The sequence below is a fragment of the Stenella coeruleoalba genome, assembly GCF_951394435.1.
Source record: "Stenella coeruleoalba genome assembly, chromosome: 10".
Taxonomy (NCBI): domain Eukaryota; kingdom Metazoa; phylum Chordata; class Mammalia; order Artiodactyla; family Delphinidae; genus Stenella; species Stenella coeruleoalba.
The window spans coordinates 11,988,817-12,011,789 of NC_137156.1; the positions used below are offsets into that span (position 1 = coordinate 11,988,817).

General features: G+C 44.4%; 1 protein-coding gene across 3 annotated transcripts in view; it reads right to left on the reverse strand.

The window, feature by feature from the left end:
• Positions 1 to 5,771: 5,771 nt before the first annotated feature.
• Positions 5,772 to 22,973, reverse strand: part of LOC307192126 (uncharacterized protein) — a 304,662-nt gene continuing 287,460 nt past the window's right edge. Inside the window, exons 15-16 of one of the 3 annotated variants that reach the window (XR_013829980.1) lie at positions 13,413 to 13,526; positions 5,772 to 6,209 (exon numbers count right to left, since the gene is read on the reverse strand). The gene's annotated coding sequence lies outside the window, so the exon portion shown is untranslated. Of the gene's footprint in view, positions 6,210 to 12,491; positions 13,527 to 22,973 lie in introns of those variants that run through there. The other 2 variants (XR_013829981.1, XR_013829982.1) reach the window with 2 other exon arrangements.

The following is a 22,973-nucleotide window of genomic DNA, read 5'->3' on the forward strand; positions in this document are numbered from 1 at the left end:
TAAAAAAAAAAGAAGACAGGATATGATAGGGCTGGGATTGAATGAGTAAAACGAGATGGGCTGTGTGAGGATAGCCTTTTCCTGGCAGAGCAGAAGTGACTGTTCTGATTAGTGATCTAGGGCAGGGGTCCCCAACCCCCGGGCCTTGGACTGGTACCGGTCTGAGCCCTGTTAGGAACCAGACTGCAAAGCAGGAGGTCAGTAGCAGGTGAGTTGCCCCCAGTCCATGGAAAAATTGTCTTCCACGAAACTGGTCCCTGGTGCCAAAAAACGTTGGGGATCACTGATCTAGGGAATAAGGAGCCTGGCCCCATCCTTTCTTCTTTCCCTTGGGTGCAAACATCCAGTAAAGAACAGCCATTGTACTCCATAAGGACAGGCTGCCAGGTGAGCAGGCTGCAGTGACCCAGTGCTTTCTGTGACTGGGTGGGCAAGTTTTAACCTGAGGTACAGTAATAGGAGTTCTGCTTGTCCATGAACATAAGTCATGTGCTTCATCACCCTTACCAGAAGTGAAAGTGATGTTTTGGGTGCTTTATGCTGACTTTCTTATTTCTTAGTAGGTTGAGACAAGTTGGTTTAGAGGGGTGCTGTTTATTGGGTCTTTTTCCACCACCCGGAAACAGTACCTGGTACAGAGTAAGCGATCAAATGATCAGGTCTACAGAGACAGATCCCTCACTGTCTAGTAGATGTGGAAACCACATGTACTGAGAAGTAATAAATCTTTTTCATTGTATTCAATTGAAATAAACTCCTCTGCTCATATGTTTTCAATTTACTAAGTTTCATACATTCCAGTAAAGTACCAAATCAGATCAAAAAGTGTATGCCTGTCCCTAGAAAATAGATTTACTTGCGCCCAATCATTTTTATCTTGACCATTGCATTGTTTATTAGTCTATGGCATGTCTGTCCTTTGTTTTGAGGTGTTTTATGAACATTCTTAACCCCATGTCTGATAAACCCCAAAACAGTAACAGTTTTAAAAGTGCTAATAAGAAGAGATAATTATAAGGAAACAAAAGTAAATTATAAAAATGAAAGTAAAGAGAGAGACAATGACTACTGTTGCACCTGAGTTGTTTTGTAGGCATGATTAAGGACCAAGAGTTGAAACATGGGACACGTTGTGTCAATTTAAGTAACAGTAATCGGCCAGAAACTAGGAAGACTGACTGGCAAAATGAAAAAAAAAAGTTTTGAACCAACATCAATAGTGGAGGCTACTGACCTAATCTTAATTCAGCAATTGGTTGAGAGTTGATTTGAAAACATAATAGCTAAGCAGGGAGAAGGCTGTGATGATAAAACATTTGGGGCAAAAGCACCAAAGCTGCTTAAGAAGCTCCCTCTGGTGGTGCTGCCCTGGAGCAGCCGCAGCAGCATCACCTGGGAGCTTGTTGCAAATGCGGAATCTCAGGCCCCACCCAGACCTACTGAATCAGAATCTGAATTTGAACAAGATCCCCAGGTGATTCATATTCATTTAACATATGAGAAGCACTGCTCTAGGACACTTGCTAAGGGAAGGGGTTTCCTCGTCTCAGCGGATTTTTACAGTAGATAAGGTGATGAATGAGGATTTGGTGGAAATGGAACCAAAGAAAAGACGCTATAAAAGAAGAAGCCATAGGACCCAGATTTCACATCACTTTTTTGGCACAGATCTTTTAGAGTAATTGGAAAGGCACTACTGCCATTTGAGTTACAGGACTCTAACAGATTTGTAAAGGCATCTACGTGTTGTTATTCACTTATTTATAATTTAAAAAAACCAAGATTTTTGATATCTTTAAGAATTTAAAGATGCCAGAAGAAAGAAACCAATTAAACGCTGTAAATGTTTCTTGTGAAACCATGAGTCCTTCTAAGAATAAAGTAAGCTAAATAAAGCTGGAAGGTAACATCATGGCGTTTTGAAAAGGAAAACAGACGGTAACCTGAGAGGTGGACGAGGGGAATTCCACCACGCAGAGCAAAGATGAGAGCCCAGCTGAAGAAGAACACAGAAGAAGAGGGTATTGGGGGAGCAGGCTGAGGTGCGGTGGGAATCAAAGTCTGAAGACAAGCTAACAGACCAAGAAGGCAAGCAGTGTGTGGAGTGACACTCCCAGCAAAGTTGGGAAAGAATATTTTCAACGTGAACCACATTGAAAGAACAGTGAGAGGCAGCTCAGCTGCATCTATTTGTTTTGAAATTTTATCACACTATAATAAAATGTAATCAGGCACCTAACCTCGTCTTTTTGCTCAGATGGAGAAAAGAAAGGTACTACACAGTGCATTAGAGGAGGAAACCTCTTTTATTTTTCGTTAATCTATGTACGGATCTATATGATCTATGAAATATTCACAGATAACCAAGTGACTCCATTCATTAAAATGTAGGGACCCTACATGAATAGAGGCGACCACAAATAAATGGTTTTCCCTGGAGAAAGTGTATCTCAGAAATTACACCTTCTGAACCATTATAGAATAGAAATCTCTTCAAGTGGGAGAATTTAACTCAAATGGAAACTTTTTAATAAGGATTACAAAAAGATGATTGAGACAATTATTACCTACAGTTAAGTATCAGCTTAATATAGGTGGGGGGAGTCCTAATAATTGAAAAGGATTGAGGAGAAGGGCAAATATAAGGTCCCAGTGCCCTGAGAGTTCCTCACCGTCCGCAGGAGTTGCCCATGTCAGTGGAAACTGATACTGAGAAACTGATTCTAGGAGGAAACTAGAGAGACTCCTTTAAATGCAGTTAAGTGGATGGTTCTCAACCCTGGCTGCACTTTAGAATCACTTGGAGAGCATTTAAAAAATACCAATACCTGGGCCCAATCTCTGGAGATTAAATCTCAGGTTTAACTGGTCTGAGGCCACACCTCCTCAGCCACACTGTTTCAAAAGTTTCCCAGCTGATTCTAATGTACAGTTGGGGCGGGAACAACTGAGCTGAGCTTTGCAACCTGAGCTGCCTGCAGGGAAAGGAAGCAGAAAGTGGCTAGAACAGCGACTGTGACCTCAGAGTCCACCAGACCTCTCCCTGACTTCAGGATTCCAGGCTGAAGCTGGTCCCCACTCTCCCAGCTCCTTCAAACAGGCACCAGCCCCATCACTTAGTTTGTAACATTTGGTACGTGGGCCTGAGCCCCTACAGCCTCTGCCCAAACGGCGCTGGCTGACGCTGGAGGCAGTGGTGTGAAGGGGAGGAGAGAGCGAGCGAATCTGGGCACTGCACTGGGGAGGCAAGGCTCTGTCTGGCGTGCTCAGGCCACCCCCAAGGCATGCGGTCTTTCTGTAAGGATGCTACACAGCGAACAGAGGGAACCCCAGGAGCTGGCTGCGTCTTGAGACCTGGGCTGGTGGAACTGGAAGCTTCTTGTTGCCTTTCAGGAAACAACAAACGTTCAAGTGTCCTGAGCAGCTCTCAGGAGCTGTCATTTCAGGGAAAAAAAATGTCCCTTGTCCCCTCTCCTGGTGACTCTTCCAGTCCCATTTATCTCTCTGTCTCTGACTCCCTCTGCTTTCATTTGTCACTCTTTCTAAGCTCTGCTCCACCATATGCTGCCTGCCGCCTGCTGCCTTCAGCTTAACGCCCTCTCTCCATGCCTTTTGGCTACTGCCATTGCTGCCAACTCTGCCCCTCCCTGAGTGACCAGAAGAAGGCTCTAAATGCTTTCTCCGGTCCTTCATTTAACAGAAAATGCCTCACATAAGCAAAGCTCTTGCACGAGACCACCTCGTGCTATACACGTCTGCTTGTAGGCCAAGTACCAGTCCCCAGCCCAATCTACTGTGACCCAGGTTGCAGGGTCAAGCAACACAAAACATGCGCTAGAACTGCTTTTGGGAGGGCTTCCCTGGTGGCGCAGTGGTTGAGAGTCCACCTGCCGGTGTGGGGGACACGGGTTTGGGCCCCGGTCCAGGAGGGTCCCACATGCTGCGGAGTGGCTGGGCCCGTGGGTCATGGCCGCTGAGCCTGCGCGTCCGGAGCCTGTGCTCCGCAACGGGAGAGGCCACAGCAGTGAGAGGCCCGCGTACCGCAAAAAAATAAAAAAAAAGAACTGCTTTTGGACTTTTATTCCCCTAGAAGGGGATTATGAGGGGCTATTTCTTAGACCCATGCAAGGGGGAAATAAGCCTCTAATAGCTAAATTAGAGAAAAAGTACCCAGTGTACCTGGTAATGTTTTTGCTTACGTTGCTTCAATTCGAGGTTTATATATAATAAGTGGTAAGTTTCCAAACATTGCCTTTATGATGTGCCGAGAATCTCGACAAGGGGAGGGGGAGAAAGAAAGTAGTTCTCATGTACAAAAACACTGGCTTCCTCTGCTTTAACTAGTGTATTGTCTCTGTTTATACACAGAAATGCAAGTGAACAGATGTATTTGTTGCCTTAATAAACCATTGTATATACCAAAGAAAAGCTCGTGGCATACGATGAATGGTTTATTTCCTCCATCATTGGAATTCTGTTCCTGAAGTGAGTCTAACTGCTGTGCTTAACGCCATCCTAATTAGCCGCCACTCATTACCTGGTGGTACCCAGCCAGGGAACACGGCATCGAGAGAGAATGAGCTCATCGATGGAAGACTTTTTGTGACACCTCAACTTTTTAAAATAGTGGAAATGTCACAGGAGGAAAAGTACCCCAAACAGGAGCCCCATTCTTCCTCTCCTGGAGGCTACAGTGAAGAGGAAACACTGGGCTCTTAGGCTGACAGTAAGATCGGTCTGGGGGATCCAGGAGTGCCATCCATCTACCGATTCCCCACTGCTTCCTAACGTGCCCCCCTCAGTCCTGCAAGGCTGAGTCCTCGTGGTTTTCTGCAACATTGTCTACTCAACGAGAGCGACTGCTGAGGCCCTGCCTATGCCCGGCGCTCTACCAGATGCCAATCACATACTAACGTACTGACTTTATCTTACTGTAATGACAATGATGGCTATTACCTACTGAGAGCTCACTTAGGCAGGATTCTAAGCACTTTACACATATTATTTTGCCCATTTTGCAGATGAGGAAATGAAGGACAATAAGGCACCTACAAACCCGTGAAGAGTTTCTAATCTAGGTGAGGCGATTAGCGTTTTACCTGTGGTGATGACAGCCCAGACGAAGGGTGACTCACCTTGACTTTGCTTTGGAAGAAAGTCATGAAAGGGGGCCTGGTGTTGAGCGCCCCTGAGAAATTTAAATCCAGGTACGTCAGCACGAACTCCTGGAAGGTGCATGTGATTCGTTGGTGAAGGTTGGCATCTGGCCCAGCCTTCCCGGGCAGCTCCTGGCAAATGGCGCCTGGTTACGTGGCGGTTACAGCCCCCCATCAGGGGGCTGAGCCCAGCTGGCCCGATCTGTGACACTTCCTCCCTCACAGACTGGCAAGACCCTAGAGGGAGAGAATAGAGAAGACAGAAAGCCCACTGGTGTTAGGACCAGAGCAGGGGAGGGGTGGACCCTGCCCATGCCAGGCACCCTTGCCCTCTGCCCTCTGGAAGGGAGTGGGAGAGGGTTACACAGCCCCTGCCTGGGATCCCACTGTAGAGACTCAGGGTCAGAGAGAAGGAGACTCCCCTAAATGGGAACAAAAGGCTTCCCAGGGTAAATGTGAATCAGAGACCTGGGGAGGTGGGTGTTGAGCCCCAACTCTGGGGGTAAAGGAGGAGAGGAGGAAGGCCCAGGCTGGGGAATCTGTCCTCCCTGTTGGCCAAACCGACACACCCTGCTTCTGCCGTTAGTCACACACAGTGGGTCACCCCAGATCATTACCAGCTTCACTTCCTCAAACTCACAGAACTAAGGCACTGCCCGTCTGACTGCAGGAGGACAGCCAGAATTCTGAGTCCCCTCCATGGCACGGGAATCTGAGCAGGGCACACAGAGCCCACCAGTGTTCACCGGTATAAACAGCCTCTCCAAAGCCCCATCTAACTTTTACCTGTTTCACACTCTCTGAGAAAGGACTTTCAGGAGGAGCTGGGCACGCTTCACAAGGGTCTGTATCATTTTCCCCGGGTTCAGATGGTGGAGACAGCATGTCATCTTGGAGCAGGTCTTCTAGAAGAATCATTTGCATGGCCTTTTATGTAGACCAATGCAAACAGGCATCACTTGTTCCAGAGGAAGGGTGCAATACGTTTTGGTAGATAGATCTTAAAGGTTGTGGTGAAGAGGTTCACAAATTTGCATAAAATCCATGGTGCCTCTGAAAGAGCAGATATAATAGAGCCCCTAACTCCTTCCCTTTCAAAGTCATCCAACATTATAAAACATCTCAGGTGGGACAGGGTATCTCACTGAGGTCAGATGACAGAGAGACTTCAGACTAAAGACAGCCCAGGGGAAATCATCTTGGTGGAAAGGGAATGGGGGAGGTTGGGGAAGAGAGGTTTGTGCTGGTCACCTGGGCCCACGGCACAGCCTGAATTCTATCCAAAAGGGCTACTTTGGGCACAGTGGAGGTTTTGTGTGTGTGTGTGTGCATCTGTGTGTAAACAGAGACCCGAGTCACAAAGATGATCTCGCTGGGAGCCCAGATGCCTTTAGCAAGGAACCACCAATACCTAGTAAGTAGCGGTTATCCTCTAGCCTCATGGGGGTGAAGCTGAATTTTGACTCCAGCCAAGATAAAGTAAATCTGGCTCCTTGAACTAAGACGATCTCTGAGTTTTGGGATTTATTATGAAGGGAGGGTCTCTACGGAGAGAAGAAGAACCATTCAAGTGATATATGAGTTGGAGGCTGACTTGAATAATAATTTTACCCCAAGCTGGTGAAGCAGAATATCCTGGCGTCTTGGAGGGGTAGCAAGTCAGAAATGCGTTACTGTCCCCACCCCTTGTTTGTGCTCCTGTGGGGTACAGTCTGGGAAACATGGGTCACACTGACTATTTTCTCTTTTTGAAGTGCCTTGTCTACCCTTGGGGGACCATAAACCATCCTGTCTTCATGTTTTAATACAGAGCATTGTCACTAAGTGTTTGCAATACCTTATTGCATCTTCACAATTGCAGCCCTAAATCAAATCAGATCTGGGAGCTTGTCCTACAGGCCAGATGGGATTCAGCCAAGGATCAGATCCAGCCTTCAAACTGGACCTCTTTTTTTCTCTTCACTGTTATTTCTTTACGTTCTACTTACATTTTACCCAAACCTGATGATGTGTTTTGAGTGGGGAGAGAGTTTCCATTAATCCCCTATTTCACCATCACTAAATTTAACCTCTGATGTAAAGTCTCAAGTTCTTTGCCCTAAAAATAGCTCGGGGCTGAAATGAGAGCAGAGGCGAGGATCAGTGTCAGCTGTGGTGTCATCAGAAACCCACTGATGTTAAAGGCCAATAAAGTCCCCTTGTCCTACCCTGGCTTGGCCTTTGCATCCACCCTGTGGGGGGCAGGATCCAGACACATCACCACTCTTCCCAATCAGAATTTACACACATTAGTGAACACTAGAGAGCAGCCTCAGTGGGGCACTACTCACCCTCTCAAATGTTTTGGAAAACTGGCCAATTTTCCCTTGGAATTTTGACCTTATACAAATTTTTTTGAAAAAGAAAACAAATATTAATGATAGGCTTCCTGTCAATAAACTCAGTACAATGTACCTTATCAACTTTTAGTAAAAATGTGAAACTACAATGGTTTATGCTAAACATATCCTGTTGAAATGAAACCTTACGTTCCAGCAATCAAAATAACATGTCAGTCTTTTGTTCATTTTTCACAAAACTGAAATTTCCAGGATTCTTAAACTACACACACACACACACACACACACACACACACACCATTTAAAGAAACTGAGAAACGAGGGGGTTGCAGTAGAATTCCCTGCACTGGCATTCAGTAGGCCTTATAATGTAGATTTAATGTATTTGGGGGAAACACAATTCAGTCCGTAACACCAGGAAAAGACTGGGGATCCCTGCCATAGAAAAAAAAGGTCTAGAACATATACTTGACTTCTATATTTCCATGGACTTAAGGAAGGTAAAAAGTTGTCTCAATGGAAAAATTACATGTACACACACACATAGAATAGGTCATCTTCAAACATTTTTCACATATACCATAGTAATTTTGATAGGAATAGAATGCTATCCAATAGTAATAGTAATGCTATACAATAGTAATAGTAATGCTATCCAATTCCTTGCATTTTTTGATATTTATTTAATTAATTAATCCGTTTATTTGGTTGTGCCAGGTCTTAGTTGTGGCTGGCAGGCTCGTTAGTTACAGCTCGCCGGCTCCTTACTTGTGGCATGCATGTGGGATCTAGTTCCCTGACCAGGGATCAAACCCAGGCCCCCCTGCATTGGGAGTGTGGAGTCTTAACCACTGTGTCACCAGGGAAGTCCCCAATTCCTTGTATTTTTAAGACTGTCACCTAAAAGGTTTGATCATAAGTTTTAAGTTATTGCAAAAGATCAAATGTCAAGGGGGAGTCTGGATTTTGTTTTTAAACTTACTACCCACTGATATTTTAATTCTATGTCCTCTATTTTGCCCAGCAGTAAAATTAAGTAATTCATTTCTAGATGGTACATTAAAGGCACAGCTCTTGGTCATGACTTTAGTCTAAGTGTTCATTTGACACATAGATGACTCTGGAGAACTCGACTATTAGTTGCCAATTTGTCAACAGTCAACAACAAACAACCTAAATCATCTACTCTTCTCCTGATCTAAGTCACTGTTATGCCAGACGGTGACCCCACGGCACCTTGTTCTCTCAGCCCGGAGGCTGGCATTCGGGAAGCTACAATGCTTCTTCACCGCAGTAGTGCTTTGGAGTTCTGAGCTAGGATAACGTGTAGAGATGAACTGATACTACTGCTGCTGCACCTTGGGTGCACACATGCCAGCTGCCAAAAACAGCTCTTCGTGTTTACTTTAAAAATCTACAGTGTTTGCCAATACAAAAACTTGAGGTACAGAAAGATGAACGTCATAATCTGGAACTTTTAAAATTCTCACTCCGCAAAACTGGAGTCATTTTTGGCTGAATTTCCAAGAGCCACGTCAATGTTCTGACTGTTCTTAGTGGACCTCATGATTAGTCATGTGGATGATTTAAGGTCAAAATATATCAGGCTGTGTTCTCACCTTTTATAGTTTTTAAAAGTTGATAGAGCAATAAGATAAATTAACTGAAGGGGACATACAGTTTCAATTTTTTACATTATAAAGTTGTCATAGGTGTGGCTTTCTTGGAACTTTCATCACACACACACACACACACACACACACACACACACACACACACACACACACACACACACACACACACACACACACACACATCCAGTCCAGCTTAAAAGCTCCATCCTTGGCTCCTTCCCTCCCAAGGTGCAGGCCTGGCCTAGGCTCATTGGACCCTCCACAGAGAGGAAGATGGACAGACAGGTAACGGCTGGTCTGTGCTTTCACTTTTCTTCTTCCTCCCCCTTCCACTTTTAGGTTCTCCTTGGTCAGGCAGGGAGCTGGCAGATGAACTACAGGAAAGGGGAAGGATGTTCTATTTACCAGGGCACGGATATAATCCTCCCCAGAGGCCCTGAGGTCCCCCTCCCACCCCCTGCCCCCGGCAGTGCCCTGACCTGGGCAATCCGACTCCTCTCTTTCCCACTTAGCCTCTGGTTACCCGGCAGAAAGCTCTCTGATGGGAACCCCTCAGAGGAGCTCCCCACATCTCTCATGGCCCCGCAGGAGACTGTAAGGTACCCTTGAGTTTATTAAGCCCTTGTTTATCTGTACTCCACAGAGGCAGGGTATTTGAGCCAGTTAGTTAATCAGCCAGACTAAATAGACTCCAGGCAGACATGATAAAAGCCACTGTGCATTATTAAGGGCTTAACCAAATTACATTCGCTAGAGATGAATGTTCACTTGATGACGGAACTCCCCAGGCCAGATCGCTCAGAATAAATCCCAACAAAATCACAGAGTATAAACGATGCGTTACAGACAACGCCGCAGCTGAAAAAGCAACGCTCCTAAGGTTTACATCAGTGTTTAGAAACCCAAGATGGTTCTTCCCCCTAACCACAAAGTTACAGATGGTGGTTTGGTCGATAGGCCTGTTCTACGGAAGCTGGTTTAACCCCTAAGGCGGCCGAATGACAATCGGAGCCTGAGTTCTGGGTCTGGAGTGGGGAACCACGGCCTCTGTGTTCAGGAGGGGAAAGAGCGCTCTTCCCCTTTCCTGGGTCCAAGGCCAGTCCTCACGGCCCTCCTCCACCTCGGAGCTCCCCTTCTCCTGGCATCTGAACTCCCACTTGCCCTGAGCCCTTGCACTTGACCTGGGTCAGCCTGACTCATCTAGTGCACCCAGATCCCCAACCTCCTCCTCCACCACTTTACTCAAACCCTCCCTGAGATGAACAAGAAAGCAATTAATTCGTTCAAACTAACATTTGATTTTCTAGCGCTCCTTCCCTTCTGTGAGCGTTTAGGCCTTTGGAAAAGGATGCTCTGTGTTTGGGATCTCACCTGGCTGCAGGAGTCTGGAGGATCAAACAGGGTACAAGATAATAATAGATTTATTATTCTCAAATGTTGTCTCAGACTGTAATTATCCCTCTTTCTCAACTGCCTTTTAGCCTCTTGGGGCAGAACAAGCCACTTCTAGCAGCACACTACTGCCCACCTCCACACCCTGCCCTCCATCCACCTGCCTATTCTAAGGCAAGACCCCTCATTTTGCTACTGGTATTATTGTTCTTGTGTGTCAATACTGACTTTTATAGTAGATACATGTTGTCTTGGGGCAAAACCACTCATATGGAAGGACCACCTCTCTCCCATTGGATATATCCAAATGGGATATATTTAAATGGTGGTCATCCTTTTTCTGGCCAATGGCTGGGCAAGCTACCCCTGCGAGGATAATTGCTGTCATTCTCCTTGAACTTAGTGATGAAAAGACTAAAAATGGTTGGACGGATTCATCCTTTCTAGGGAAGATGTCCAGACAAGACCATTTAGTAATCCCTGCTACTGAGGCCTTCTGGAGGTGCCTGGGGCTGTCTGTTCTGAATCTGCCCTATATCCTGCTGAAAGAATCCCTTTTGTTCAAGTTGGCCAGAGTTGGTTTCAGTTGCTCGACACAAACAACCCTGACTGACACAGCTCTCCTCGGCCTCTCATGCTCTATCTGCACCATGAACTTGGGACAAGGTCTCAAAAGAATGACATACTTCTTATTCCACTGAGGTACCTCACTCCTACCCCAAATCTTATCCTAATACCCCACCCCATGGCCAAACCTCGTAAGTCTTTGGACCCGTCTGGTGCTTCTGTTTGATTTCTGGAGGTTTGCTGGAAGGCCAGGGAAGCCTGGTCTGCCTCCTCCCTGTGAAAGGTGAGGAGCGTCTTCTTTTGCTTCTCACCCACCTTGGAAACCAGTCCCCCCACATTCTGTTCACTCCTAGCCAGCCATGCTTCCCAGAATTACTTAGCAGATTTTATTGCGTTTGTCTGTAAAGCTTTGGTTATACTTGTTCACCCAAAAGAATATGTTATTGGTTGAATTCCTGCCAGTATAATAAAATGAATTTTAAAAGTTTAGGGCAAGTTGGGTGCTGCTTTGCATTCATTTCCCAATGAAGCCGAAGACAAAAGGATTTGGAGATGCCACAAATCCAAAGGAGTGCAAGTTTCATTCATCCATAAACATGCTTGCCAGCAGCCTGCCCTTTACTCACTATGTTCACATTACAAATTACACTACCTATACTTTTTGAAGCCACTGTCAACCGTCTAGAATTCCTGGGTGAGCTTAAGGTGTTTCCTTAGCAGAGTGTCTTGTAGAGTCAAATTCAGGCAGTCTGATTTTAGGGCTACACTGTCTCTCCAAGAACGAAGGGATTGGGAGTTTTAATACTGAACTTTGTCGGCTTAATGTAGGAGGCTGCCAGCGTGACCCCAATTCTCTATTCTTTAGCAAAAGTAACTATAAAGTGTAACAAAATATTTCTACATTTCCAAAATGAGGAAAAAAATGTTTTCGGGTAAGTTGAGTGGGCTATGTGATAGACAGTCTCCAAAGACAGCCCCCCAATCAACTGTGCATCCCAGTTTTCATGCCCTCGTGTAGTTTCCTCCACTTGAATCTGAGCTGCCTTTAAGACTTGCTTCTTTTAACTTGCAAACTTGGTGCCTGTGTAAATTCTGAGGCTACTTCATAAGCAGCCTTGTAGCTTCTACCTGGGACGCTTGAAATGCTCACTCTGAGGGAGCCAGACACAATGTAAGTAGTCTGACCCCCTTGCGATGGCCATGCTGGGAGGAAGCCCAAGTCAGTCACATAGAGGGACCATACGGACAGACAGGTAGACACGTGGCCAGCCTTTGGCTCTTCCACTCTTCCCAGCCGAGATATTGGAGTGTCTACTTGAGTTTTCAGACAACTCCAGGCCTAGGTGACATCTGACTGTAATTACGTGAGAGGCCCCAAGTGCTAACTGGCCAGGTGAGCTCAGTCAGCCACAGAGCCATGAGGGAGAAGAGTAACTGTAGTTTTAAGCTACTTAGTTTTGGCATAGTATGATGTTATGCAGCAGTAGATATCTGGAACAGATGCTGAACGGAAGAGACAAATATTGAGATCATACCTAGTACCAGACCCTGTGCTGCTTGCTTCACATAAATCATGGGGTGAAAATTATCAACATGGAATGTTGGCCAGTTTCTTCCACATCACTCTCCCATATCGACAAGGAAAAAGCCCGTAATTTCCAGCTTCATTTAAACCGCCTTATCAACCAAACTTATCTCCCAAAACAAACCACTGGTCTTTCTTCTTCAGAATGGTTTCTCTATACTTGTGATGCAGAATGGCCAGAGAAACACAGAGCTGGAGAGACTGGAGTTAAAAAGAAAGGGCTTTTCAGAAGAAGTTAAGTCATCTTTGTAATAAAGTCTGGGAAAGAGATGAATTGGATAGGTGGGAGGTGAAGTGGGAGTGATAGAAAAAGCAAGGAGGGGTAGAGAATGTTCTTTGGTGGTAAATGAGGAACTCCAGACACTGAGGACACAAGTGAATTAGGTAGAAGAATCAAGCAGCTATGAGAAATACTGCAATCGGGTATGATTGGATTCTCTTCAATGCTAAGAAACTTGAATAAAATTGGAATTGCTTTTCCATGATATTTAGCCTGTAAATCCTGTTTCCTCTGGAACCGAACCACATGGGTTATGGCTTCAATTATGGCTACATGTATCATCTATTTAATTCTTTCAAGACTCTCACGAGGCGTGTATTATTGTCCTTGTTTTATAGATTTAGAAACCAAGGCTCAGAGAGGTTATGTGACTTGTTTAAGGTGATATGGTAGTAAGCAGTAAGGCTGATTTTTAAATCCAGCCCCGCTGACTCCAAAGGCCATGAATTTCCACCTCACCATTCTGGGTCAGCTCCCTAGCACTGTAACTTCTCTTCATAGCACTGTCCTTTCTTCTGCTCCTGAAGCACTTTATTGCACGTCATGGCAGTGTCACTGGGGATCCTGAGAGGGCTATGAAAGTGGGGAAGACAAGGCAGTAAATATTTGTACATGTAAGGTTAGCTATTTTAAAAATCAGAGGCAGTCTATACTTCACTATATTTTGTTAATGTACCACAACCTGAGTTTCTTAACAGTTTCTAAAAGCACGTTTTAAAAAAATGGCACACATGAGTGTCAGATAATGTAATTTCTTAAAACTTGGTTATGTGTCCTTTATCATTTCAATTCTGTTGTGATCTATCGAGCTTTAAAGCAACTAGTTTGACAGAACCTACAAAGAAGATAACATTCAAAGGCTATCTTGGAACGATACCTTTTAATAATAAAGGATGCTTCTGTGTATTATAAAGCTAGGTACAAAATACTTGACAAGAAAAGGAGATTGGGTTCTGATTCTTTCTCTCTCTTTTTGATGCCAGCAGTTGCTTGCTAACCTTTCCTGATCAGCTTTTTATCTATATTCCTTTTAAAAAGGGAACAAAACCATTTAGCATTCTCCTGGCACATTTGTGTCATAATGCAGGTATGCTTCGGGGAGAGAAATGAGAGAAGTTAGTCTGTTAGATGATTCAAAACATTCACCCTGAAATTCCATGACCAAAAAAAAAAAAAAAAAGACGATGTTGCTTCCAAGTGATATTATGAATTTCCTGTTTAAAATGTAAAATTATGAAATCTGGAACGTACTCTTTAAACAGGAGCACATATATAAAAGCATACCCTGATCATACATAAACATATTGCCTGGTGTGTCGTGACATTCACCTTTTGGCAGTTTTCACCTCCAGCAGAGCAGAGGCTTGGGGAAAGCAGGGAATTTCAAACCAGCCAATCTGACAACGTAACAGTCTTGACTTTCTAATTAAAGATCTGGCAGGAATGCTAAAATAAGAATTGGCAGTTATCTGTGAATTTTAACTATTCGTATTTTCTCATGCCTGATTCTAAAATTTCCTGACAGATGTCAGTATTAAAAAAAAAGTAAGAGAGGTGGGACAGATGGGGTGGGATAAGCATGGGCTTGGCTTGACCTGGGTTTAAACCCTGGATCTATCATTTGCTAGGTGAGTGAGGTTGGGAAATTTCCTTAATGTCTCTGAGATTCTGTTTCCCTGCCTGTAAAATGGAGGTAATAACACCAACAGCAGGTGCTGTTGTGAGGGTTCAAATGACACAATGGATGACAGTCTGTGTCTGGCCCTGCGACATACATAGCAGGAGGACAAGAAGCCACGAGTTCCCTTCCTCATAACTTCAGAGGTTGAAAAGAAGATAGGGTAGCAATTCCATCCTGCAGTCTTAAGGAACATATCTATGCTTATTATTTTCTTAGATTTACTAGCAAATGATCATCTTCAAGTGCATAAAAGTGCACTACGCTTGGAGCCACAGGCCCGCATTTAATTTCAGGGTCCAGCTGGGACTCCTTGACTTTTCTAGATGCCAGTCATCACCGGAAAGAAAATACAAATGGCAACATTCAGCTCCAAACCACTTGTAGGGTTGCTGTAAATATTAAAATCAATTACCTTTACATGCTTTGGAGAATTGTTCTTCACAATAAAAAAAATTATCATTATGTACACAGAGAAAAAGGTTTATTTGTAAAGTGTGAAAGTTCTTATGAAACAGTCCACTGAAGCCTGAAATATTGTTACAGTAGTACTGGGACAGGAGGGAAGGGGGCAGGACACAACCTTTAAAAGAATGACAGAGCCGTTGAGGATACGATATAAACTGGTTAGAACCAACTTGGCCCAAGGTAGTGGAAGATTTGACTTAGGTAGACCTTGAGCCTCATTATACACTGGTTATAACGCATTAGTTAAATGACACACCCACAGGTGCCGGGACAGTTCTGAGGCTGACCATAAAAGGCCAAAAAGTGGGCGGTGGCCCAATTCCTGGAAATCCCCGCCCCTTCCCCCAAATAGTTGGAATAATCCACCCACTCCTTAGCCTATGAAATTACCCAGCCCTTGGAAACTAACCGCCCCATATCTCGGGGCTGCTCTCACCTTCTGAGATGGACCACATTCTGTCTGTGGAATGTGTTTCCCTAAATAAACTTGCTTTCACTTTACTATGGCTCACTCTTGAAGTCCTTCCTGCGCGAAGCCAAGGACCCTCACTTGGCGGCCCCAGCCCGGGGACTCACCCGAGACCGGGGACATGACTATCCTCTCGCGCCCCATTTTCCTGCAACAGTATATTGTCCAGTGACATTTGACACAGGGCCACGGGCTTCTAAGAAAACAGTTATATTAGAAAGAGGAAAAGCTTTCAAAGCGAGTGTACACTATGTGGTGGTTGTACTGTTTGCCGTTGGGAATCAGTTTCTTTCGCTCATTGAAACTACTAAGCGTTCTGAGGCTTATTCTCTGCTTTTACCACAGCACAACATGAAAGACGGCTTTAATTCTTCTTGCCCATTTAGGACAATTTTCAACATTTTCGTAGAGTCGTGTTGCTATGTTAGAGCCGACCTGCTGTGTGGTTCAGTCTTAGCGGCAGCAGGGTGGGAAGGCCTGGAGGCAAGCAGATTTGAATTCCCAACAGCGTCCATTGCCTATGAGCTGTGTGGTCTCAGGCAAGTCACTGAGCCGCTCTGAGCCTGTTTCATCAACTGCAAAATGGAGATAATAGTACAACGTCTTGCACGAGTTTTGCAAAATTAAAGTTTTAGATACATAAAGATATAAACTACAGTGCTTGACATATAATGGGTCCTCATAAATGCTTAGGGGTATACAGAACAGTCACTCATAAATTTGTTCAGGAAGTTAAAAAAATCAAAAGATAACTTATGCTGTTAACCCACCCACATTACGGATGATTAGTTTGGACTCAGGATTAGATTTGATACATCTTTTAAAACATATGCAGAGCAGATAAATTAATATTCACATGCCTTGAGAACCTTAAATTTTCTATTTCCTGACTTCTGGTACAAAATTTGTAATGCAGTTTAAGTTTTTTGTAAAGCTCCCTTTTCTTTTCCTTTGGTTTACCTTTAATGAACAAATAAACCCACAGCATTTTCAACTGTATTGGTAATTAAAGCTGCAGGGGGAGTTATTTTATTTTATTTATTTATTTTATTCATTCAATAAAAATTTATTTTTATTTTATTTTATTTATATATTTATATATATTTATTTTAGTTATTTATTTTATTCATTCAACAAAAATGAAACATTAACTCTAGTTATCAAAGGGAAGCCAGAATCTAGGAGACGAGATGGTGAAGCTCCCAGCAGTCACTTGGGCTACTGATGCTGCTGGGGTGTTACTACATGGTCATTTTGTGGGCATTCAACCAAAAAACCAAAAACCAAAAAACCAACCCCCAAAAAACTGATGGCCTAGTAGCTCACCCGTTTGCTAAATCAAAATTGGAGAAATTATCTAGGGCATTCAGCTGTTCTCTGGAGAACATACTGTTTCTTAATTACCTAACTAGAAAACTCATGTGCCTCTGAAGAATGCTTAGGAAACATTACAGAGAGTTCACGCAAACTGCAGCCTCTTGTGGCAAAGGCCCCAGTGTGTATCTCCCACATGAAATTAGTTCTCGGGTCCTGACGTAGCCATTTCTCCCTTCCCAGTGTCTCCTCCCTCCTGTCCCTTTCTACTAGCACTAATCTAGGGACCTTCCCACCTGGCCTGCGCGCCTCCAATCTCTCCCCACTTTCGTCTGTCGTACACTCTGCTGACAGCCATCTTCGTAGAGCACAGGTCTAAACAGCCAGTCTCTTGCTCACTCTCAGTGGCCCCACACATCCTACCCAAGGTCCAGCCTCCTTCAAACATTTAAGGCCTTCCATAATTTGACCTCACTTTACGTTGAAACTTCACCTCCTATGTTTCTGTTATCACAGCCCCAATTCCTTAACCTCATACATTCATTTAACAAACATTAAAAAAGTGCTGCAGGGCTTCCCTGGTGGTGCAGTGGTTGAGAGTCCGCCTACCGATGCAGGGGACACGGGTTCGTGCCTCGGTCCGGGAAGATCCCACATGCCGCGGAGCGGCTGGGCCCGTGAGCCATGGCCGCTGAGCCTGCGCGTCCGGAGCCTGTGCTCCACAACGGGAGAGGCCACAGCAGTGAGAGGCCCGCCTACCGCAAAAAAAAAAAAAAAAAAAAGTGTTGCAGAATCAAGCACTGGATGGAGAAGCAAGACACAGCCTCTGCTTCCAGGGAGCTCAGAATCTGGAGATGGGTTAAACATTTACAAAAAGTTACTGAATAATGTGCTGTTATATTTATTTACTAAATACCCAATGAATATTTCACAAGTACCTATGATGTGCGAGGAATGTTCAAGGCATACGGTGGCCGGAGTGTCTAACGTTTCCCAGAGTCAGCAAAAGCTTCAAAGAGGAAGAGGCATTAACTGAATGTTGAGAGGATCAGATGGCCTCCAAGTGGGGAATTTCAAGCAAGGACAGTCCATGCTCAGAAGAAAAGGGCCAGGAGGTGGGGGGCAAAGCACACAGGATCTTGGTGGGATGGTTCTTGTGGCTGGAGCACAACTTTAACAATGTGCAGGACTTGAGTTTGAGGAGAACTCCTTTCCTGGCCCCAAATCCAGAGCACACACTCTCTATGTCTGCTGAGCTCTATTCATCCTTCAGGCTCGGCTTGGGGGTCACCTCTCCAGAGAGGCCTCTCCTGTTAGTCCAATCCCCAGTTATTTACTCTAATAATGCCTTGTACTGTTTCTTTCTAACACAAATAATTTTAAGAAGATCATTATTTAGGTAATCATTCAAGGTCCATCTCTCCTTCTCCCCAGCTTCAAACTTTAAGTGCAGTGAGGGCAGGCTCACACCTGCCAGTTCACAAATCCCCCCTCAGCACAGTTCCAGACATGTCATAAATGACCTAAAATACATATTTTTGAATTAATAATGATACGTATTTATGGTCATTTTCCCTTTTTGCAGCATGACCATATTACTCTTTTTTTTTTTTTTTCCTTGTGGTACGCGGCCTCTCACTGCTGTGGCCTCTCCCGTTGCAGAGCACAGGCTCCAGATGCGCAGGCTCAGTGGCCATGACTCACGGGCTCAGCCGCTCCGCGGCACGTGGGATCTTCCCGGACCGGGGCATGAACCCGCATCCCCTGCATCGGCAGGCGGACTCTCAACCACTGCACCACCAGGGAAGCCCAACCATATTACTCTTAATGTTGGGCAGAACATTCCAGAATGTATTCTCTAGTCTAGTTCCATTGAGGCTGTTCCTCACTTTGCCTGGACACGCATAGGACTCCTTTGTCCTTGCCTTGTACCCCGACATCAACACACACTTAAACACACACTCATACCCTCATACTCCTCTATTCATTTTTATATTTGCATCCAGAAGCCAGTATTTATGTATCAAGGGGTGATGACCTCGTTAGGAGATCCTATTCCAGCTGAATCTTGAATATTTGTTACATAAATGCAGCAACGCAAGGGCGGACTTTCAACTTGGAAACATTCAGAATTGCTTTGGTTCCAAAAAAAATCAGTAACAACAAAATCCCTTAAAACATTAAATACAGAGAGTAACTATGAATATCAAGTCTCTTGATATTTTACAATTCGCCCAGACTCACGGCTTCAACTATCATTTACGTGTTTGTCTTAGGTTGGGTGCCCAGAAGCAGATACTGAGACAAGGATTCGCGTGCAGATGATTTAGTGAGGAGGTGCTCCCAGGACTGGAGAGGGAGACACAAAGTGGGAGGAGAGGAAGCCAGGCAAAGGGACAACCTCAGGCGTTCTTGTAGAGGGTAGTTTTAACCCGATCCTGGGTGTGAGGAAACTCTGCGGCTTCAGTTATGCCTCAGAGTTTTCCAGGGACAGGGGAGCTGGGCTCTTAGACATGACCCCCAGCCCCCAGCCCTGCACGTGTGTCAGCCACTGGTCAAGGGTTGTCCCCGGGGAGGAGTACATTTCCAGGCACTTCTATCACCACAGGCAGAGAGCTGACGCACACTCACAGGACCCAGAATGACAGCGCTTCCAAATCTACAGTTTGTCACCGGAAAAGGACACAAGGCAGCAACAGCCTTGAACTAGGGGCACGGAAGGCTGCCTCACAGCTGGGCCCAGAGAGCCCAGGCACAGGCTCTCTCCCAAGGGCTGTGCTGAACGCATTTTCTCTCTTGGAGCAGGAGCCACTGATGCGTGCGTGGGACACCTTACAACCAGGCAGCCCCAAACGGCTGGGGTTTCTCACATTCCGCAGGCCTCACACATGGCCTTAGTGCCCCCATGTAACCAGGCCCAATGGCAGAGCCTTCTGGGGGTCTCACTGAGACCAGATGCAAATCACCGACCTCACCACGATCACTGAACAATGTTGACCGGCTGGCACAAACTGTCCAGAAATCCCATGGACCCATGGTTACAAAGCAATCAGTGTGTGTCCTGTCTTCAGGAGGGGCCAGTGCCCTGCAGGTGTGCTTCTCTAGAGTGGACTCTCAGAGCATCTCAAGCTTAACATCTCCCCAGCTGAGGTCCTGTCATTACCTCCTAGATTCTTCCTCATCTTGTCCATGACGGTTCCATTCTATTCGCTCCGGCTGAAAACCACGGCGTCCTCCATGACTCCTCTTTATCTCACGCCCCGCCTCCAGTCCCTCTACACGTCCTGTGAGTGCCACCTTCAGAATCTACTCAGAATTCCACTGCCTCTCATCGTGCTCACTCACACTATTTGGATCCAAGACACCCTCACCTCTCACCTGGTTATTTCAACGTCTTCCTAATTGGCTCCCCTGCTTCTGCTATTCCCCTTTCAGCCTTCTCTCAACACAGCAGTCAAAACGTTCCTATTAAAGATGAATCGTATCGTGTCACTTCTCTGCTCAAACACCTCACCTCACTCACAAGAAAAGGCTCCTACAGGCTCCTGACCTACAGGCTCTGTAGATCTGGGCTCTCCTGCTTCTCTGGTTGTACCACCACCTACTCTTTTATTTTTATTTTTTATTTTATTTATTTATTTTTGGCTGTATTGGGTCTTCATTGCGGTGCGTGGGCTTCTCATTGCGGTGGCTTCTCTTGTTGCGGAGCACGGGCTCTAGGCACGCGGCCTTCAGTAGTTGTGGCACGCGGGCTCAGCAGTTGTGGTGCACGGCCTTAGTTACTCCGCGGCATGTGGGATCTTCCTGGACCAGGGCTCGAACCTGTGTCCCCTGCACTGGCAGGTGGATTCTTAACCACTGCACCGCCAGGGAAGTCCCCACCGCCTACTCTTTGTTTTCTCCACTGCTTCAGACTGTCTGCCTCCTTCCTCATCATTCCTGCCTCAGGGCCTTTGCTGTGTCCTCTGCCTGGAAGGCGCTTCTTTAGCCAGATCTTCTCATTGTTAGCTCCTACTTCCATCAGGTTTTCCTCCTCAGTGAGGGCTTTCCAGATATAAAACTTCAGCCTCCTCTTAATATTTCATAGCCTTCCTCTCGTCCCTTTTTTTCCCTTAGTCCCTATCATTATCTAACATAATATACATTTACTTGTTTATCCTTTTTATTGAATGTCTTCCTTCTGGAGTGTATGTTTCAGGAGGGTGGAGGATTTTGTTTTGTTAATTGTTACATTTCCAACCCCTGGAACAGGACCTGATATAAAGAAATTGCTCAGTAAGCATTTTTTGAATGAATAAAGGAATGAAACACACCAGAGGAGTAATATCACTTATCTACTAGATTGTAAATTCCTTTAGTTCAGGGGCTGTCTTATTTATTTTAATATTCCACATTGAAGCTAATACAGTTCTTTTTTTGAGGGTTTTCAGTAAACATCTATTGAAGGAGATAAATTCCACTGAATTAAAATATACTCACTTTTAAAAATAAGAAGGTGCACTAGTGTTAATATTTGGAGCTATGGATAATTTTCTAAAATAATGCAAATATTTAAGATTTTTTATAGAAAATAATTACCACATTTGATAAATCTAAGACATCACTGAATATATGACACACCATTATTTTATGTTCTATGGAGATAGGGAAAAAATGCTGTCTATAACATAACAAAATAACTGTCTATAACAAAATGCTGTCCATAACTATAACAAAATGCTTTTTTATCACTTGAATTTTTATTTTACACTTATTGAAAGAGTTTTTAAAGATTTCTTTAGCATAGATATTATTCTATATCATGTTTGTACAATATTTAAAAATAGAATTGAAATGAATCCAAATCTTTGGAATCATTTTACTACAATGAGTCATTAATGTCCATGTTTTGTGATCAAGAATGTTCTTAAAAGACTGCCCCACACTCATGTCTCGGATTTTTCCCCAGGTCTCTGACAACCAGTTAGCACTTTTTGATATACAAGTGCAGGCAGTGATAGCTGCATCCTGACAGCCACCTGGCCTCAGTGGCTGTAAGAGGCATCTCAATTTCAGCAATATTAAAATGTGAAAAAATGTGCAGCTAAGAATCAATGAAATGGGAATGCAATGACACACCCCTTTCCAAAGGCCTTAGTATCTTTTTTTTTTAACCAATTCTAACTTCTTTCTCTCCAGTATTGTGGAATAGGTAAATTTTATTAACTACGGCAATTCGTCTACAGCACATGGAGTCAAGAAATCTTTTCATTTACATTCATCCTCAATATTTGCACAATGATAACCACAGGTCACGAAAGTGAATTGCAGCGGTAATCATAAAATTATTAACAGTTGATAACAATTTAAATACAACCAGTTGAGAAAAGAACATTTTAAAATTTGATTATTTTAGTCCAAGCAGAACATGTGAAAATTAGACTTCAATCTTCTTTTCATTATCTCTTTAACTAGTAACTAGTTAAAGTGACTTGTCAGGGCTTCCCTGGTGGCGCAGTGGTTAAGAATCCGCCTGCCAATGCAGGGGAAAACTGGTTCGAACCCAGGTCTGGGAGGATCCCACATACCACGGAGCAACTAAGCCTGTGCACCACAACTACTGAGCCTGCACTCTAGAGCCCATGAGCCACAACTACTGAGCCTGTGTACCGCACCTAGTGAGCCTGCGCTCTAGAGCCCGTGCTCTGCAACAAGAGAAGCCACTGCAATGAGAAGACTGCGCACCACAATGAAGACCCAATGCAGCCAAAAATAAATAAATAAATAAAATAAATTTTTAAAAAATTAAAAAAAATAAAGTGTCTTGTCATTAAATATATTTTTAAACCATTTAAAAATGTATCGTATTTTTATTGAGGTAAAATTCACAGAATATACAATTTACCGTTTAAAAGTATACAATTCAACAGCATTAAGTACATTTACAACTATCACCTCTATCTAGATGTAAAACATTTTCACCACCCCAAAAGGAAATTCTGTCCCCATTAAGCAGTCTCTTCCCCCTTCTCCCCTGTCCCCAGCCCCTAGCAACCACTAATCTGACTCTGCCTCTATGGATCTTTCTTATTCTGGCTATTTCATATAAACG